Source organism: Triturus cristatus, chromosome 1_1, assembly GCF_964204655.1.
Source record: "Triturus cristatus chromosome 1_1, aTriCri1.1, whole genome shotgun sequence".
Taxonomy (NCBI): domain Eukaryota; kingdom Metazoa; phylum Chordata; class Amphibia; order Caudata; family Salamandridae; genus Triturus; species Triturus cristatus.
In genome coordinates, this window is record NC_140579.1 from 426,505,360 (window position 1) to 426,526,834 (window position 21,475).

Sequence of the window (21,475 nt, forward strand, 5' to 3'; positions counted from 1 at the left end):
CCTGGCGCTGGTCGCGATCCGGTCGCGGACGGGCGCAGACGGGCTTACCTTTGGCGCGCCTTCGGCGCGCCATGTGCGCACGGTGCGCGAAGCGCATCATGCGTACATGGCCCATCTAGCGTAACGTGGGCACGCGTGCCCACCGTGCGTGCACGGCACTAACTGCGTAAAGTGGGCGCGCGGTGCGCGAAGCGCACCGCGTGCTCACTGTGCGCGCACGGTGCACGAAGCGCACCGTGCGCGCACGGAACGAACTGCGTTAAGTGGGCGCGCACGCCACGAATGGCGTAAAGTAACTTAGCATTTAAAAAAACGTACAAATTCACTGAAAAAAACATAGGTTTCACACACGTTATAGTTAGGAATTAGCATTTAAAAAACCTTGCAAATTCACTGAAAAAACCATAGGTTTCACACATGTTATAGTTAGCGGAAATTTTACTGATAAAAAACCAATGAAATTCCCCCGTTATAGTTAGTGCAGGCAACTATAACTCACGCGACCGCAATCTTCTGCTGATGACATATGTGTCTTTATGAAAAAAAAATATTTGTAATATATGTATAGCTAAAAATGTATGGAAGACGACATGGGCAAATAAGTGTCTAAATACAGTATTAGCATCAGCAGAGGATTGCGGTCGCGTGAGTTATAGTTGCCTGCACTAACTATAACGGGGGAATTTCATTGGTTTTTTATCAGTAAAATTTCCGCTAACTATAACATGTGTGAAACCTATGGTTTTTTCAGTGAATTTATATATATGTATGTGTTTATATACATATATAAACATATATACATCTGCATATCTATATAAATACAAATATAAATGCATGCATACATATACATAAACATATATGCATACATATGCATGTTATGTACATGAAAGTTTGAAAAACATTAATAAAAGCAAAGCTAAAAAGCCACCTAATCACAAACAGAATTGCTTTAACTTGAACGAGGGCGAGACCTATTGCATTTTCAATGCTTGTTCGTTTTGCTGTACGACCTCTCCTCGAGTGTAGTTCACAAAGGTGATGGACCGTTGCATTTGGAGGGTATCAACATTTTATTGTACCTGGAGGACTGGCTAATTGTCTCCTCTTTGTCTAAGACGGAATCCAAATTAGAAAGGGTGGTTAACTGCCTCACCAAATTAGGTTTCCATCTCAACCTGAAGAAGTCCCAACTAGTCCCATTCCAACAGAGGTTGTTCATTGGGGCGTGCTGAATATAGTGGAAGCACAGGCCTTTCTTTGGTGCCGTGACAGCAGTGGGCCCTTTGGCTGTCCTTCATCTGAAGCTGCTGGTCAATCACCTCTTATCTCATTGGGGTTCAGTGTCTCAGATGTATGAGACTTTTGTTGCAATATCTCAGTCTCTAGCACAGGATCTAGCATGGTGGGTGGAGATGAGGAGCTTGCAGAAAGGGTTGCCCCTATTTCCTTCTGTCCCATGGTGATTACAACCAATGCCAGGTGACACTGAAAGACGAAGAGATGAAAGTAGAATGGTCGACTGAGAAAGCAGTCCAGTCTTCAAACTTCGGGGAGTTGACAGCTATGGAGAAAGCTCCCATGTACATCGCCCCTCAGATTTATCAGAAAGCATAGGGGTCAAGACAGACAACCAGGTAGCCAAGAGCCACATCAACCATCAGGGTGGCACCAAGGAACATTCTTTGAAGGCTCCTGCTCAGAGGGTAAGTCCGTGGCAATTGGCTCACCTTGTTTTGTTATTAGCAATGTACATTCTCGGTAAGGGCAACTTTCAAGCAGAATCCTTAAGCAGGAAAATGCCCTCATTGGTAAATCTTAGACTCAGTCTACAAGCATTCAGATTAGTGGTAGAGAGGTTGGATCCTCCTTGGTTAGACCCATTTTCTTCCCTGTAGCACTGCACTCGTACATAATTTCTGTTCAGATGCCACAGACCCTTGAGCTTTGAAGATGGATGCACTATCCTTCAGGTGGCCTAAGGGACTGATGTGTTCGTTTCCTTCCAATCCCCCTATCCACAGGGTGCTGAAGAACTACTGGGATAACTTTGAAAAACAGTGTTCCCTTAATAATTGTAGAGCAACTTCTGGTGATCCATTTAGGATATTACAATTTCTACAAGAAGGGTTTAATAAAGGCTTATTGACAGCAATATTCTCCTCACATTTGGTGGCTATTAAAGGGGTGGCAGATTTTTCTTAGACTTGTCTAATACAAGTTCCTTTGGTTACAAGTTTGATTAAGGGGTTCAGGATCAAAAAGACCAATGGTGTCCCAAGAAGTATTGAAAGTTCTTTAGAAACTTCCTTTTGACCCCTTGGAATTCAGTGGTTGACGGTTAAAATTGTCTTCTTGCTGGCAATTACATCATTAAGATTATTTGAGGATTTATGGGCCCTTTTGGCCTTGTATCTATCCCTATATCAGATTTTTTACCGAAAAGGTAATCTTAAGACCTGATCCAAAGTTTTTTCTCAAGATACAGTCACACTTTTATAGGTATCAGGATGTAATCCTTACAGTGTTTTCTTCAGAGGAGAAAATTCAGCTGGGCTTGGACATTAGAAGAGCTTTACTGGTGTAACTAGACATAACAAACAATATAAGGAAGTCTAACTTTCTTTTAGGAGCCTTTGGTCAAGCTGACAGAGCAAAAAAGCCATCTACTCCTACTATTAGTAGATGTAATGTAAAAGGCTTTTATATAGTGCATGGCTACCCGGAGGCATCCCAGCGCTGCAGCGAAGCCAGGAGGTGGGGGGGGATCCTATGGGAAGAGCCATGTCTTCAGCTGTTTACGAAATGCGAGGTGATTAGATTCCATGCGAAGGGGGAGCGAGAGGGAGTTCCAGAGCTTGGCAGCGTTGTAAGAGAAGAGTCGGCCACCCGCTCTGGCCCTCTTTATTCTGGGCACTTCTGCCAGGTGGAGGTCGTCGGAGCGGAGTCTTCTGGTGGCCTTGTAGGGTCTGACCAAGGCTTTGATGATGGGTGGCCCATTTCCTTCTAAGGACCTATGGGCGACACAGAGAGATTTAAAATGAATTCTCTCCTGTACCGGAAGCCAGTGGAGGGAGCGTAGGGCGGGCTTTGTTTAGCAGCGATTGTTTGTGCCTCTGAGCAATCTAGCTGCCGAGTTTTGAACGATCTGCAACTTTGTGATTACTGAGTTGGGGGCCCCTAGGTAAAGAGCGTTGCCGTAATCCAACCTAGATCAAATTAAGGCTTGGATCAGCTGCTTTTTCGCTTGGCAGGGGAGTAAGGGGAGTGTTTTCCGGGTCAATCTGAGTAGGCCGTAGCACGCGGCGGCAGTCTTCCTGGCTTGGGCTTTGAAGGTGAGGTCTTGATCTAGCCAGATTTCCAGGCTCTTTATCTCAGTTTTTGGGACTGGTGCTGGAGCCATGCAGACTGGCCACATAGTGCTAGATTTGAAACTTAGCTGGTTGCCATGCAGCATAAGCTCAGTTTTGTCCCCATTGAGTTTTTGGTGAGAAAGGCTCATCCAATTAGCAACTTTCTCGAGACAGGAGTGGAGATCAGTGGGCGAGTGTTCGGCCTGGTTCAGTACTACTACTAGCTGGGTGTCATCAGCGTATGTAACAATATGGATTCCAAAGGGAAATAAAATATTTGCCAGAGGGGCCATATATACAGTAAAAAGAGTGGGGCTCAGGGACGAGCCCTGGGGGACTCCACACTGCAGCGGGAAGGGTTTAGATAGAATATCACCTCCGATTACCTGGAAGTATCTTTCTTCCAGGAAGGATTGGAGCCAGGATAGGGCCGTACCTGCCACTTCCACCTTCTTGAGACGGTGAACCAGGGTTCGATGGTTCACTGTGTCGAAGGCTGCGCTTAGGTCGAGGAGGATTATGGCAGAGGATCCTCCGGAGTCTAGGATCTTTCTTGCTTCTTCCACCACTGCTAACAAGGCTGTCTTTGTGCCTTGGCAAGGGTGGAAGCCTGTTTGTGAGGGATGGAGCAGTTTGTGGGATTCGAGGAATACAGAAAGTGTACGATTGACGTATTTTTCCGCAATTTTGCTGACTCAGGGGAGGAGCGAAATAGGGCGGTAGTTGCCCAATTCCGCTGGGTCCAAGTGAGGCTTTTTTAATAATGCTTTTACCATTGCTTTTTTCCAGTCCTGCTGTACTATTCCTGAAGCTAATGAAGCATTAATCACATTGGTGATGGGAGAACAACTGTAGGTGCTACCAGTTTCAAAATGTTGGGTGGAGCCGGGTCGAGTGGTGACCCACTCTTAAAAGAATTTAGAATGGGAAGGAGTGATCCCTGGGTGAGCGGGGGTAAGTCTGGTGGTGGAAGTTACTCTGCTGTAGTTGAGAGTCCATGGACTTGGATATTGAATCGGAGTCCGGTTGGGGGAGGTGCCTATGAATGTTTTGAACTTTGGAGGAAAAGAATTCTGCAAGTTCATTACAGCGGCGTCCGGACAAGTCTGGTGCCACCGGGGCGTCGGGGGCTTTAAGGAGTTTTTTTGTGTTGCAGAATATTTCTCTAGAGGAGTTGGATGATAGTGAGATTTTTTCCTCATAATAGGTGGCTTGGGCTCTTTTTATCTCTGCTTTGTAAGTTGCAATGGCCGCTCTGTATTGTGATTTCTTATCGAGTGAGAAATATTTCCTCCACGTTCTCTCTAGTTTCTTGCATTGTTGTTTTAGCAGGCGTAGTTCAGGGGAAAACCAAGAGGACTTGTTAGGTCCACTTTTCTTTTGAACTGATTTTTTGGGTAACAACGAGTTGAGTGAATTCTCAATCCAGGTGGATAGCTTCTTGGTTTGGTATGGTTTTTTCAAGCTCCTAAGTCCAGTCCTCTACGGGGAGTTTGGGCCAGGGATGAATTTGGATTCGTTTAGAAAGGGTGTGTGGGCCCGTGACTGGTGGAGACCAGGTAAAGGGGACTAAAAAATGGACCGACCATGGTAGTGGGTTGGGGACTTTCCCTTTTAGTTCAGCCTGGTTAGAGAAAATGGGGTCGAGGAGATGTCCTTTGATATATAATGCTTGTGGGACCTTCTGATGTAATTGGTATGCCACAAGGTCTTGGGCTAAGTCGGTAGCAGACCGATCTGATGGGTTATCGAAATGAAGGTTAAGGTCCCCAAGGAGAGTTAAATTGGCTGAGGTGCTGGTGAGATTCATAGCTGTTTCCAGCATGGATTTACAAAATTGACCCTGTGCTCCTAGGGGTCGATAAATAAGGATACCTACAAGAGTGAGTGAGGGGGTGACTTCAATCGAGAAATGGGCATTCTCGCAGTCTGATAGAGGACTACCCAACAGGCGGCAGATCATGTTGTCTTTGTAGATAATTGCGATCCCACCACCCTTGCCGGTTGATCTATCTGAACGCTGGATCAGATAGCCCGGGGGAAGCGCTTTTATGATGTCCGGCTCTGAGCTTGGGGCGAGCCAGGTCTCCGTAAGAAACAGAACGTCTGGTTCTGAGTCTTTTAGTAATAATGAGATCTCCGTCATATGTTTGGCACAGATCTACAGTTGAGCAAGAAGAGTTTGAGAGTTTTCGCTGCGGGAGATGAAGAAGGGGCAAGTGAGGGGAATCCATACTGGCAATGAAGACACTTGTCCTGGGGTTCCTCAAGTGAGATGGAGTGGGGGCAGATGGGCTCAAGGGTTCTATTTAATTGTTTTAGTTCTGCGCTGGTATAATGGAGATGGTCTGGGATTGGAGATGCAGGGGTTCTGGCCCCTGGGCCCAGTCTGGCGCGGACGGTCGCAGACGGGCTTGCCTTTCGCTCCGGCGGCATGCCCTCTGCGCGCGCCCGCTGTGCGGCCACGTCATCAGATGTCTTTATATGCGTCCGTGGTACAGCGGGTTTCAACAACTAGACCGCTGACCGGGCGCATGCGCACTAGAGCCCCTTCCCTGAGATGAACACAATTCCCCTTGTGCAATTCAGTATTTAGTTAAAACATGTGGCAGCAAGCGTCAGTTTCAATTTTAAAAACAAAGCAGCAATAGGTTTTAAAGTTGTTAAAACGATTTAAATTCAAGGAGGTGACCTTCGCTCGGTCGTTACGAGGGCAGAACCCCTCGGGCAATCGTAGCGCGGTCGCGACGTCAGGTGCCTTTATATGCGTCCGTGGTACAGCGGGTTTCAACAACTAAGCCGCTGACCCAGCGCATGCGCTCTAGAGCGCCTCCCCTGAGTTGAACACAATGGGTTAAGCATACAATTTTTAAGGCTTATGATTTTGAGCCCTATGCTCTTCAATCTCTATGTGACACCACTGGCTAGGGTGATCAGATCCTACGGCTTTGACGTGGTGTCATATGCTGATGACACCCAGCTAGTGATCATCCTAGGACCGGATCCCCTTGACACAAAGACTCATTTTAAAAACTGCATGATACTCATCGATAGCTGGATGAGTGCGAACCATCTCCAGCTAAATGGCAGCAAGACTGAGGTCATTCTCTTCGGTAGGCCACTCAAAGTTTGGTCTAACGACTGGTGACCCCAAAATCTGGGTCCCTGTTCTTCCCCAAAACCAGTGGTGCGGAACCTCGCAGTAATGATTGACAACCAGCTATCGATGAAAAATCAGGTAAACCAGGTAAGTGGTACCTGTTATGGAATCATGCGCAGTCTAAAAAAAATCTTTCAATGGATCCCAATCGAATCGAGGAAGCCACTTGTCAGGGACTGATCATCAGCCTTATTGACACGCCCTGATGGCCTCGATCAATGAAGAACTTTATTCTAGGCTCCAGGTCTTGCAGAATATAGCCGCCAGACTGGTACTGAACCTTCCTTCTAGATCCCCATCAGTGCCTAGTCTGAAGCATCTTCATTGGCTTCCTATAAGGAAGCATACCCGCTTCAAGGTTCTCTGTCTAGAGCATAAGCGCATGCACGGAAGCGGGCCTAGCTATTTTGTGAAAAAACTCTACTGGTACCAGCCGACTAGGACGTTAAGGTAAAGTACCAAATTTCTTCTCACTCCATGCAGAGTCCGTACCGCCAGACATGGCGGGAGATCTTTCTCATATCTGGCCCTACCTTTTGGAATAAACTTCCACCTCATCTACTCTCTGTTATAAACCACAATTGTTTCCGCAAGGAATTAAAAACTTGGCTGTTTGACCATTAATAGTATTTTGTTCCCTTTTCCTTCTGTCTTTCTGCTTCAGAGGAGTCCACGCAAGCGCCATGAGACCCCGGGTGATATGTGCGCTCAATAAATATCCATGACTTGACTTGACATGATGTCATGCACTTACAACTCTTGGGTCAGATTGGGGAAGATCAACCAAGCGGATTGCAGCCTCATGGGCAGAGATAACTGAAGTATCCTTAATTGAAATTTTCAGAGCAGCGACCTAGTGGTCAGAAAGTAGCTTTGTAAAACATTATAAGTTGGGGTTCAGCAAGTCCTTGATTTTTGGTTTGGGAGTGTTGACATCTGCTATGAAGGAATAGTGCTCTTGCTCTTCTATATGACTTTATGAAATATTAAATGTAATGTCTTCACTTTTATAGTCGGTTTGGTTGTTTTCTGAGCACTGAGGAATGGCGTATGCTTTTGTATTTCCTCCTAGAGTAAAGCCTAGGACACGGAGGACGGGCTTTGGGCTAATTAAAAATATTACCTACCGGTAATCTTCATTATCCGAAAACATAGCCCTCCCCGTCCCAATCTAGATCTCATTCTCCCTCCCTCGCTTCTCATGCCTCAATGCGACTTGTTATGAAACATTAGTGGAAGGGCAGGAGGGTTGCTATAGAGGTGGCAGGTGGGTTCTACAATAAACATCATACAAACACTTTCTAAGCGACATATCGGAAGAGGCACGCCTCCTCATAGAATTAAGACCGGGATGAGGAGGACTCTAGTTCGGGATAATGAAGATTACTGGTAAGTATTTTTTATATGACGTCCCTTTAAGAGACAAAATAAGAATCCACTATGCACGGCCCACTAATATATATCAGTGTATATACATCAGTGGCCGTGCACAGTAGCTTCTTACTCTGTGCAGGGCCCAGTGGAGTTACTGTCACAAGCCAGAGCCGTTTATTCCTGATGTCTTCTTTGCTGATGTTCTTCAAATGACCATGCCACATTTAAGTTTTTAATCAACATTAAAAATATTAGGTGCCTGGGGTGGACCGGTGCGCTATGCCAGAATTGTACTATAGATCTGGTGTAAGATGGACAAGAAGGGTGTCATCAACATGAACAACTACCTTCCAGTCTCCATGCTTCCATTTTTAGGCAAAGTCATTGAAAGATGTGTTGCTTCCCAGCTCACTTCGCACATTCAAACAAACAACCTCCTAGACTCTCTACAATCAAGTTTCCTCCAGGGCCACAGTACAGAAACTGCGATCCTACAAATAGTCGACGACTCCCTTAGAATCCTTGACTCAGAGAACTCCTGCCTGCTGGTCCTCCTGGACCTGTCCACTGCATTCAACACTGTCAACCATCTGAACCTCCTTCACACTCTTGTACAATGCATGGGCTATGGAGGCACTGTCCTCAATTGGTTCTCCTCTTACCTAATGAACCCCTCCTAAATTGTGAAAATGGGCAGCTCGCTCTCGAGACCAGTCAATGTTCATTTAGGGCCCCCCTCAAGGTTCGATCCTCTCCCCAACCCTCTTAAACCTGTACCAACTACTATGTGTGATTCTCAGAAACGCTGGGATTCTCTTCCACCTGTATGCTGACGACACTCCAATATACATGAAAATCTCTTCTCCTGAAGACCTTACCCTCCTTTCAATGACGCTCCTAAACATTCAAAACTGGATTTGTAACAATCATCTAAAACTCAATTCAACTAAAACTGAATTTATTTTAATCTCACCTCCGAAAGCAAAAACGCCAGTACAGGAATGAATGGTCAAATTTGTCACCCTGGATGGCTGCCCTACCATTGTCCACAGTGGCGTAACATAGGCCACCATGGTGAGAGGGGGGCCCGAGCTTCAGGGGGCCCCCCTCAGCACAGTACCCTGGCCCCTCCATGTACTTTGCAGGGGGGGCCCTCAACTTTTGTTACACCACTGATTGGCCAGAGTGTCAGATCTCCTGGTATTACCCTTGACCATCATGTAAACCTCCACAGCCACATCATAGCCATGGCCAAAACTGCATGACACCAACTCAGGCAGCTGTGCGGCATCAGACAATTGATCCCAGAAAAAGTCCTCAAAACAGTGGTGCAGTCTCCCGTCCTCTCCAGACTAGATTACAGAATTGCCCTTCTCTCAGGCATTCCCAAAGTGTATCTAGGTCCACTGAGAGCAACACTACATGCAGCAGCACGCGTTGTGTTAGGGTTCAAGAAATGTGACCACATTTCCCCGGCCCTGCTAACCCGCCAATGGGTTCCCATTAAAGTGTGGGCCCAATTCAATACCGCCTGTATTACCCACAGAGCGCTGCACTCCTCGTCACCCTTCTATTTAAGTGTGAAACTGAAAATCTCTGGATCAAATAGGGCTTCCAGAAATGCCCAATCGGTGTTTCTGGGACCCCTCCACCTTCAATTAAGAACGTACATGAGCCAGGCATTCACTGGTAGTGCCACAAAAACCTGGAACTCTCTGCCTTCCTCCCTCAGCCTAACACCTGCATAGCACCTCGAAAAAGGACCTCAATCTCCTCCTATTTGACAGACACTTTGGTTAATCACCCTCGACCATACCTAAGTACTCTATCCAGGAGACGAACTACCTTCATTGTGTGTCCCCGCCATCTTAATTGGTGCTTGAACCGTGTATATCCCCTGGCCCAACGGCTGCATTTGTCCTGGCCGCAGCTACCTATGCAAATGTCGGAACGTAATTATTGTAACTGTACCTTGCGGTACCCATGTATCATGCTGTTTTAAAGCGCTCTAATGCTTTCGGGGCGTGTCACCGCTATATAAAATTGCAACCACAAAAAATAATAATAATACCAACTACTACAATTTCGCCTAAAGCTCAGAATAAACAGCCGGAAACGTGTTCAATAAACCAACGGCCACAAGATGTCGCTACAGCGGTGGAAATGGAAGAACACGGACATGTACTAAAAAAGACATAATGGGAACAGATTATGCTCACACTGATCTTCAAAGCCAGTCTCATAAAAAATAAGCAATGCCGAGTTGCCATTAGACTAGGTGTGTAATTTGAAATTGCATCTCTCGCTGTACTTAAGATTTGCTTATGTCAGCATTGCAGAAGTTGCAGTTAAAGCACAGAAAACAACTTTAATTAACAAGCATTTGCAATGCAATAGGTCTCGCATTTATACGAGTTTGAGCTATTGGCATTGTAAATGACAATGCCTTTTATTTATGTTTTAAAAACCCACACATAAATAAAAGGCATTGCCATTTACAGTGCCAATAGCTCAAACTCTTAACAACTGCGAGACCTATTGCATTGCAAATGCTTGTTATGGTGAGTTCATGTTTACTATGCGAGCAAAATAGTGAGTAAAGCATTCTGCACTTGCATTTTTACATGTAAATGTTTGTGTAAGCAAAATGTAAAATGAAAACTAGCAAAGGCATTGAATTAACTTTAGACGTTGTTTTAGAAAAAAAGAAAGGATAAAAAAAACAGTGTGCCACTAAGTCTGGAGTGGCCTAACAGTTTAAATTGTTTAGGAATCTGCTGTGAAAGGAAACAGCAATCCTACAATAAACTGAAAGTTAGCCTCCTAATTGAGATAGTTATCAGTGTTGCCGTGGCACCCTTTCAGCTGAATGTGTTTGAAAAGCGTTCACACCTTGGTTTCGGAAGAAGACCGAATGATGCGCCAAGAAGTCTGGAGTGGTGTGAAACGTTTGAATAGTTTGTAGATGTGTTTGATGTGGAGTCTGCAGTGGTACAATACAGAGAAACGTCGCCTCTTGGTTAAGATCGTTATCACTGGTAGGAGCTGTATATGCGGCTTTCATCAACTTGTACATATTGATGGAAACAACAAGGTAGGGTAATGAAGGGGGGGGGGGCGTTAGCGTGTTCTTTCCTGCTCCAGATCTAATCTCTGTAGAGTGAAATGGAAGGGATCAGGTGGGGGAGGGTCCTGGTATTTTAACAGAAATTAAAGGGGATTTTAAGCCTCCCTGTTGCCTAAAAGGAGCCCGTAACCCATTAAAGCAGATTAGGTTTATTTGAGCAGCTTTTTCATTTGAGCATACAGTGTCCTCGAGAGGTGGAAATGATTGTTAAAGTGACATAAAGACACCACTCAAAGCAACTGACTATCTGCGGACCGGGTGAGGCGGATGGTAGAGCTTGGGAGCCATGTTTTAGGAGGGCTGCTTGGAGCATGGACAGACCCCTGAAGGAGTGTTTTTGCTGCGTTTGTGCTGGGAGGGTGGGGGAGGGTTTATAACGCGAATGGAAGCAAAGTTCCAGAAGGCCTGTGCGGAGCATTGAGACCACCAGAGGACTGTTTCTGCTGTATTACAGGCATTTCTTTGGTGGTGGGAGGGAAGGCACCCCACAGTGAGATGCAGTGTTGAAACTGCAAGTTAAAGATAAAAGCATGCCGCTTGTGAAGAGCCTACAACACACAGCAGTATTGTGGCGCTTTACAAATGAAGTGCGTACCTTAATCTCATACCAAACATGAGCAGTGTTTCTAATCTAGTCAAGTCCGCTTCCTTTCGCTATAAATCATCACAGAACAGAAATATCCAAAGCATTCGAGGGCTGTTATAGGACGTCACTGCTTGCACTTCTCTCACAAACACTGAAACACAATGTCACATTTCCGGTGGGTAAAATTAAAAATATAAGTATATTTATTCTGAGCTCCGAATTAATTAATAAAAAAAATTACCAACTGGAAATGCGGGGATTGAACCCGGGGCATCATTCATACAACGCATGCGCTCTAACACGGAGCTACGTCCCCTGGCTTACGAAACTCTCTCCTATAGGTTATGATATAGCAAACAAGCGCCCCGTGTTGGAACGGTACGACTCTCCCTTTAGGGTAGGTAACACAATTGCACGCTCCTTGCATTCAAAGTGAACAAAGTCCGACACTCCTGCCCCAACCCTTCTCACCAAGGAGCCCAAACTCACACTTCCAGTAACCGCAACAGAGTCTCGGCACCACAAATCCGCCTCCCAGTACCAGCTGCACACAGAAAGCAACTCATGTTATCACAGTGCAAGAAGGCCTACACTCCACTAGTAACTACACCAACAATACGTGCTGGATTTATTGTACACGCAAGAGCATTTTGTCTCGTTCATATCACAAATAATTACCCTGACACTTCTGTCACAGGTCACGTCAAGATGCCTAACACGCAGCTTTCAGATTTCAGAATGAAACCACACGTTTGATTTGTTGTGTTTTAGTTAAAGGTGAGATATGCGGCGTAATAAACGTTCAAGGGTTCGATTCCTGGATATCTTTTTTATTCTAGCGTGATCTTGGATTTTATTTTGTAATTTGGTTACAGTACATAACCCACCTGGGCCTGCAGTCTTCACCTCGGGCATTAGAAAATATTTGCGTACGGCTAATTTTCTTTCCCTTCCACAAAATGTAACTGTGATTGCTGCATCCTACATGAAGGGTCAAGGGGGTTGGCACGTGCGCCTCATTTAGTGCAGGTGATTGGCACGTGACGTACAAAATAACCTCGCGAGCTAATTTTGTAAGGGATGGAGTGACGCGAGAAATTAAAGCAAGGCTCCCATGGTCTTGTATGTGCAGTTGCGTTGGCGGTGGCCTAAAATGATAGAAAAATAAAACTGTGCAGTTAGCAATTAAACGATTTTCAGCGTGACAGCAGACTTTGACTATAACAAATTTACACCTGCACTAGCTTGTGGTTGCGCAAAATTGACAAAGTAGTCTAATTTCACGATAATAATGTTTAAAATGGCCAGATTTTAAGTGATGTTTTATACGGTGGTTGAAAATAAACACAGATGACGACATATGCTACTTTGCTAGTAGGGTTGAAATCGCAATAACGAGCTGGCTGGAATAGTTGTAAATACGTCTTCTTGTTGTCTTCTGGGCTAGATATGTAGGAATGCTGAAAAGTAGTTGTGGAACAAGTGAAAAGCCCGCTGCGCTTATCTGTTATGGATAAGGATGCTTTTATTGCGTCCCGTCTTGTAAACGTCAAGGCACTCCAGGAAGCGGCGGACAGGCCCTGGTGCGGGGATATCTCGCTTTACGTTGCCAAGAGGCGACAGCGGGGCTTTTAGCTCCCACTCGAGGCTGAGAGAACTTGGCAGGCCTGGGAGGGAGGGCGCGGAGGCAGTTACTAATGGAGGCGCTGCTAACTTACACCCCTCAGCGCGAGGCATTGGCCATATCGCACACAAGTGGAAAGTGACATTGCAGATAGCTGCCTGGCGTTTGACGTGTCTGGTAGGCGCTGCAGGCCAGGTGTAAGCGCTTCATGAAATCAGGTGTAAAAGTCATGCTGGGATCGTGAGCTCAAGTGGCAGAGAGGAGTGTCTTACATGTTAGGAACTGCTGCACGAAATATGTACTACAGACAGTGAACAAATCAGATGTCACACTGGATTTTACTCTATAAAACAAATGACGGAACACGCATGATTTTACCGGAGCTCGCGGCACCATACAAAGTACTTCAGAAATATGCCAGCCGCGTTAAAGAGAGAGAAACGCTTTCCATTAAAACTGCAGCAATGGAGGCCTGTTTAGCATTTACAGAGGTTCATGCGATGAAGCCGAGAGGAAGGAGGCACTTTCCGTTTCGAGAGGCGTCTGCTAAATGTTTTGCCTCTTTATCTGCCGGTTTGATAATTGTGCGCTCTTCAGTGCCAACAGCTTTCTTTGCAGGTTTTTGAGAGAAGTAATGCTTCAGGGCGCTTGTGGGCGTCTCATGTACCAGAGCCCCATCTGACTGAACTGCAGATTTAGGTAACGGGGGTATCTACAGGGATATAACAGGGACGAAAAAACGAAGGGGAGGGCGTGTCTTTCGCGGGCGCTTTGATTCGCGGGCGCTTTGATGTTCGCAGTGGCCGCGCGGCTCACTGAGAACATCAAAGCGCCCGCGAAATGTAAGTGATCGCGATCGCGCTCACACTTCAAAGCGGCCGTGTGGGCCGCGAAAGTGAAAGCAAATGAGTGCTTTCAGGCCTCCAAATGGTGCGCGCGCCCGGACGGCGCACATGCACTGTATTTGGAGGCCTGAAAAGCCACTGTTTGCACTTCCAAAACTCGCTTACTATAAGTCTCGCCAGAGCAGCGCTAAAGCGCTGTCTCAGGTGAGACCTAAAAATGAAAGGCACAGAAAGCTCTCACCTTTCCTTCAGCCGCCTGAGCTTCTCGGGGTCTGCCTTGGGTTTGCTGGCCTCCTTCTCGGCTACTGGGGGCAGGAGTGAGATGTGGTTCAGCACCATGGCCAGAAGGGCAAGCGGTAGGGTTTCCTGCAACGAGCTTCTCGCGGGAGATTCTTGAGTTAGATTCATGTGAAGACTGTGGGGGTAGGAAGTCGAGTGGGAAGATTCGGAGTTTGGGGGTACATCCTCATAGTTTCGATGACTCGCGGCCATGGGAAATGAACTCTCAAATCAGCTGCCCCCGTGACGTCCCTGTCGCGGACTTCCAAACCCAGAGGCCACGCTTGTATCGAGCATGGGGTCAGGGTTCCTGGGTGATGTGAATGAAAACCTGCTTCTGATAGGAGACAGGGGCCTCCTTGTAGCACTGGGCCTTGAGTTTGCACTCGTGTCTGCAGCCTCCAAATAACTGGTGTCAACGAACCTGGTCAATGGCGCCACCTCTGTCGGCGGAGAGGGCGTCGGTGGCCTGGGGTTTCTGAAATCGGAATGACGCCCTTGGGCACTGTTTGTCGAGCTCGCAGGAGAGACGCCAATAGAAATTGGGCTTTCATTGCGTCCATTTTCATGCCCTCTTCCGTTGTCACCGATGTAGTGTCCTAGCATTGATACGTTCTAGTGTTCCAATCTGTATGTGATCCACTGCACACCCACCCACCACCTACGTCACTGGGTCAGGTGACGAGGTTAATAAAAGTGGCCGAGCGCACATGCTCGTGGCCATTCCCACTACACTAGCCATGTGTCCTGTGTCAGTCCTTTACCCAGCATGAGGGCCTAGGGCCGAACATTACACTGGCGACGAGGGGGCTGTGCCCGTGCGTGCAGCAGCCCAGCTGATCGATAAGGGGGAGAGAAATGCTGCGTGTGAACCCCCAGCAGGCAAGAACAGCGCCTGATCGCCGCCGGGCGTTTGAAGAGCCCCGGGCGTAAGCGGTGACCGGGAGTCCACCCCGCACCACCGCGAAGACCTGCGGGCGTGCAAGCCGCCCCGGAGGGAAAAGCGCGGAAGTCGAGTGCCCACCCCGACCCCGTCGCGTGGCTGCATTCACCCCGGTGGGGGATCGCCCCGAACAAAGAGCGGACCGATCGGAGCCCACCCGCATCGGCCGCGACTGAGGGACCCCAAACGGGCGAAAGTCGTAGCGGGTGCCCAACCCGCGTAGGAGGAGAAGGTGAGCCGGTGGCGAAAGGGACGGTGACGGGAGTAGCTGTCCACTCCTCCGTCCCGTGCAGAGACACTGATGGTGCCCGGAAAGGAGCGGGCAGGCTCCGGCAGCAGCGCCAACCCTTATCACCAGCATCGAAGTGCGACTTTTGTAATGAGCGCGGTGAAGTGCGAGGTGCCCCAAGAGATAGGCGGAGCTCACCCGAGTGAAGCGGCACCAGCAGCCCCCCCCGCGCGCGGTCCGTGAAGCTAGGAGACCTGCTGCGGGGGCGGGACGAACAGAAAGTGAAAGCGGAGCCCACCCGCAGCGGTACGCGACCGCAGGCGGCCAGCGCCGCCAATAAGTGAAAGAAAGACAGGCACTACTAGCGGGTGCCTACTCCGCAGAGTAACGGACATGCTGGTAAACCCTCCCTGTCGCGCGAAGACTGCAGGGAGCTGCCGCGGGCAGGGAGGGCGATCGCAAAAGAAAAGAACGGCCGCCACCGGCCGTCCGGAACATGCCCCCACCTCACAGGACCCACGGCGGCATGGAAAAGTTCCGAATATGCTGGGAAAACCCAGCGTGACAAAGGAGCATGTCTCCCCAACTCGCGCACACCAGAGTGCTGCCTTGTCCTCTGTGCAGCTTACTGGCAATGCCTGAGCCCCCTGCCTCTAAAAAAATAAATGCAAAAGGACTTACCTGCTGTCTGGCGGTCTCCTGCTCCCTGTGTTCTGCTGTGGCTCCAGCTCTCCTACTCACGAGTGAAGCCTGTAAAAAAATGGAAAGAAAACACGGCATAGAGTTTAGCAGCAAAGAAGGTTGAAGCTGAGAGAAAGGCAAAGCAACACTGCGATCTAGTGGCCACTGGTGGTACTGCAGCGATGGGGAAATAAACAAGCCTGCAGCAAGCCAAGGAAGTCCAGTAGCCACAGGAGACAGACGGATTGCGGCGCAAGGAAGAAGAGACAGTGTGCCACAGGGATGCAGCGCCATCCCACAGCGACAAGGAGGGAGAAAGAAAAACGGTGTCAAGCCACATCCACCCCAGCAAGGACTGCGCTGTCGCCGCATCAAGTGGAGCGAACCCTAGAGAGAGCGAACGGACTCAGCGCAGATGTACCCCGGACGCGGAAGGTACACAGCAGCGCCTACAGGAGAGGAACCCACTGAAGAGGATGGGCGCAGCAAGTATCCGACACTGACGGCTAAGGATGCAGAAGCACACCCAGTGGCGCCAAGAAGCCACCACAACAAGAAACCCCACGGCGCAAGGCTCCGCGATTACTTGGATAGAATCCTTCCTTTCAGGGCGCTCGTTCCAGGTATGGGATGGCAATTCACACTCTGCCTCCCTCCGCCTCCTGAGCGGAGTCCCCCAGGGGTCCTCATTAAGCCCCACTTTGTTTAATGCTTACATGGCCCCCCTTGAGGATGTCGTCGCCCCCTTCGGGATCAAGATAGTAAGTTATGCGGACGACACGCAATTGGTCGTCTCTCTCTCACACCTTGACAAACACCCAGACAACCTACTGAATTGCCTCCAGGAAATTCACCACTGGATGTGCGAGTCATCGCTCAAGCTAAACGGCTCAAAGACAGAAGTCATGCTTCTGGGCAAGCAATGGACATCCATCCCCTCATCGGTCTGGCCAGATGTTTTTGGGGAAGTTCCCACCCCGAAACAAGAAATCAAGACCTTAGGAGTCTGGCTGGAACCCGAGCTGTCGCTGAAAACTCAAGCAGTCAAAACAGCAGGCATCTGTTTCGGGCTCATGCGCTCCATCCGCAAGATCCTTCCACTACTTCCGCCCCTATCTAGGAAACTCCTGGTCCAAGGTCGGATCCTGGCGCGGCTAGACTACAGTAACATGGTCTACCTAGGAGCTCCGGAAGCCACCATGGCAAAACTTCAGCGCACGCAAAATGCAGCTGCCCGGCTCCTTTTGAATCTCCCTTCCAGAGCCTCAGCCAGACCAGCGATCAAGGCCCTCCACTGGCTCCCTATTCGACAAAGGGTAGAATTTAAGGCCCTGTGCACCGCACACAAACTTCTCAATGGTCTTGGCCCTGCTATCCTGAGAGACCTGGTCACCCCTTACAAAGCCCCCAGATCCCTACGCTCGGACAATGAGCGGCTGGCCAACGTCCCTAGATACAGGAAGGCACGTACCGGCGGCCGTCGCTTTTCTGTAAAAGTCTCCTCCGGATGAAATTCACTTCCTCGCCCTCTGAGGACGGAACCCAGCCATCTCCTGTTCCGGAAAAAATTAAAAACGTTGCTGTTCCCAAAATAAGGTCGCCTGTCCCCTCTGGTCTCTACAATGTTAAAGCGCGGGGATGCCTTCGGGTTACCAGGCGCTCTACAAATCGCTAAATAAATAAATAAATAAATAAATAAGGAGCAACGCGACACTGAAGATGTACCGCGACGGTACGAAGAGAAGCATGCACCAGCGCTCGACAATTCAGCAAGCACAGGTAGTCACACGACGTGGCGCACCTCGTGAACACAGGTAGTCACACGACGTGACGCACCTCGAAGCCGACCAGCCAAATGGTCGCACCACAAAGGCCAAGCCGACCAGCCACATGGTCGCACCACAAAGCCAACCCGCCAGGGGTTGCACAAGGAGGTGACCGACGCACGGGTCAGCGAATCTACGACCAGCCAAATGGTCGCACCACAAAGCCAACCCGCCAGGGGTTGCACGAGGAGGTGACCGACGCACGGGTCAGTGAATCTACGAAAAACAAAGGTCTGACGGAAGACCGAAGGTATCCTGCCAGTGATCGGCAGCGCGGACCGTCAAGTGGTCCAAGAAGCTCAAGAAGAACGAAGAGGACCAAGAGTATGGCCCCACGAACTTCAACAACCAAAGTAACTGGTGAAAAGGAGAAGACGAAGAGAAGGTCACGACCCTAACTCGGAATGCTGAGGAAGATGGAGAGAGTGCCCTCGGACGAGGACAAGACCAGGGGGAACACGTGCAGAGTGCGCGCGCTGCATGTAGAAGCCTGGCCAGACCAAGTGGAGAACAGAAACGGTCCAGAGTAGGTCGTGAAGCGAAGAGGTGAAGATATCGGAGTGGCACGGTTGCCACTACAAGAAAAGAAGGAAGATGACATCGGAGTGGCACGTCTGCCACCAAAAGGGAAAAGGGGAAAGAAAGATCTGAGTGGCACGGTTGCCACTGCAAGAAGAAGGAGAAGTCAGAGTGACTCGACACCCTCACGGAGAAAGGAATCGAGGAAAGAGAGAGGAGTGTGGCAAGACTACTCACACCCCGAAGATAAGGAAGGCGACAAGTGCCAGAACATGGAGAGCATGTCCTCAGAACACCCGTGGCACGGAGAGAAGACCATCTGCTTGACGATGCTTTCAGCCCACCTGGGATCTGCAGAGGTGAGCAGGCCGGACCGTTCGGAACATCCACCTTTGGGGTCACGCGGACACTGGACAACGCCAGCCGTGGTGACTCAGGGGCAAAGGCCTCAGGGATGCCAGTGAGAGAGAGCATCCCCGCGACGAGAGATGGTCATCAGCCGCCCTTCAGCAAAGGTCCCAGGAGGATGAAGACATCGCGCGCAAAGACAGGAGCCAACAGCTACCCTCCAGGTCTGACTGCGGAATCTGAGGTCGTCTCCTCTGCACCCGCTCTTATCGGCATGGGAGTAACACGATACAGGACACTCAACCCAGGACAGATCTGATGAAGAGGGCCTCAGGTATATCCTGTGGCAGGGGAACACCTGCGAGAGAGGCATCATGGTGAGAGGGGTGTCTTGCAACCAATCCGTCTTTTGCCAAAACAGAATACACGCCACAGATGAAGAAGAGGACAGGACGGAAAGATGAACGGCAACAGCTAGCGGTGAACCACAAGAACTTCAACTGCGTTTGTCGCCATGGAAGTAAAATGAAGAAAAGACCGTGAGTACAACTTCAAGGCAGAGTCGTCAACAGACTGGATCCATCGAGCACCCATGGCTGGTGCCACAGTGAACTGGTGGTCTCCGCGACAAGGACATCGTCTGTGACCCCAAGCAGGGGAGGCGTAAGAGACTCTACAGAAGTTTTGGTCACTGTCTTACATATGTATGGGTTTTCTTTTCCCACAGGTTGAACTTTGACTTTGGGTTTTCGTCATTAAAAATTGGGAGGGATGTAGTGTCCTAGCATGGACACGTTCTAGTGTTCCAATCTGTATGTGATCCACTGCACACCCACCCACCACCTACGTCACTGGGTCAGGTGACGAGGTTAATAAAAGTGGCTGAGTGCACGTGCTCGTGGCCATTCCCACTACACTAGCCATGTGTCCTGTGTCAGTCCTTTACCCAGCATGAGGGCCTAGGGCCCAACATTACAACCAACACCAATTGCTGACCCTTCGCCACAGTTAAACCTCCTAACAGATGTAACAGGAGGACCAAAACGGTGACTTTCCACGTCATCAGTTCTTGGGCTACACCATGATCGTTCCTCTTCATGGCCTGCAGCAGCATGGGGTCCCGCGATAGGCGCCATGTTAAGCTGTGTTGACGTCCCATTGGACAGCTTAGCTCTCCTCATACTAACGTACACAGGATTCTGGCGACTCCCCCCAGCGTCAGAAGAGGTGACTTGTGAGGAAGATGTCTGGAATGGCCTGCTATTCCCATCTGAAGAGCTGGGAGGTGTTGGACTACCAATAGAAAGGTTATCATCATCAGCCAACAGGTAAGTGTCAGTGGTGTCTTCAGTTGCTAAAGCAGTGTTCAGCGAGCGATAAAAGTCTTCCTCCTGGAATCTGAAAAGGGATATTCTTGATTCCATTGACTGCGGCGGTGTATAAGGTAGGCCTCCCAGCAGAATCGATGGGGAAAGATTAGCTTCCGTTGCATGAGACTGCCCACTCGATAGACTCAGTGGGAAACCGCTGACCTCTGAAGAGCTTCGAGGCGCACGAGTCGGCTCATTGAGCTGACTTACTGAAGCCCTGCTTATTTCTGGCGATCTTGGAGGTGCACAAGAGGATCCGCTCACAGGACTCCATAGAGAGCGATTGGCTTCGAAAGTGGATGAAGATGCCTGCGGTGTAACACTGGTCCGGGTTTGAAAGGAACTGTTGAAGACTGATGTTTTAGGAGATTCCTGAGTAAGCCCACTCAACGGACTGAATGAAGACCCATTGCCCCCCAATGAGTTTGGAGGTGCACATGATGGCCTGCTGCTCTGGACCAGCGAAGAGTCATTGGCTGCCTGAGAGCCTGTTGATGATGATGATGGAGCTGTGCAGTTCCGCAACTGCAGGACATCACCTCTGCTTCTGGTGGTTTCCTCAGAGGCTTTCACATCTCTGTTCGGCTGGGAGAAGTGAGATGTAGGTTTTTTGCAGTAAGTCTTCCTACTAACAGAGTCACTGTTCCCGAAATGTACCTTACTGCCCCCTAGACCTGGTGTCTCTGTACCTGCAACGAATGGAAAGCCAGAATTCAATATCTGCTGTAAGATCTGTGCTCATTCATTAACAAGTCACAAAACTGGACTGTTCTTATATATATATATATATATATATATATATATATATATTCCTCAAATTGCCCTGACGCTTTGGAAGCGCACTCAAAGTCACTCTGCCCTCCGGCTTGTAAGAATGCAGCCTGCCTTAAATGTTCCACTCTTTAATCAGGATGCCGACGCGTTTCAAGGTTCCAGAAACCCCTTCCTCATGGGCTGAACAAACAACAGCATTCGAAAGCTCACATGCCTGCATTTCCGGTTTTTATTCATTTGCATATCACGATGGGCGTGTGTGTAAAGCAACAATTATTAAGATGCATGCTGGAACATAGTGTTCATTTCACGAGTTCAAAATGCATAGTTTGTTATTATTATGTTCATTCATACCTTTAGTAGGTTGCCTATAGTAGGTTGTGTCACACGCAGGCAGGCTCAATTAGCATTTTGGAGTGACATGCTGATCCGATAATGAA

The 21,475-nt window shown here is 48.7% G+C and overlaps 1 pseudogene; it reads right to left on the reverse strand.

The window, feature by feature from the left end:
- LOC146870373 (putative E3 ubiquitin-protein ligase MARCHF10) overlaps positions 1-21,475 on the reverse strand; it is a 422,534-nt pseudogene that overhangs the window by 325,221 nt on the left and 75,838 nt on the right.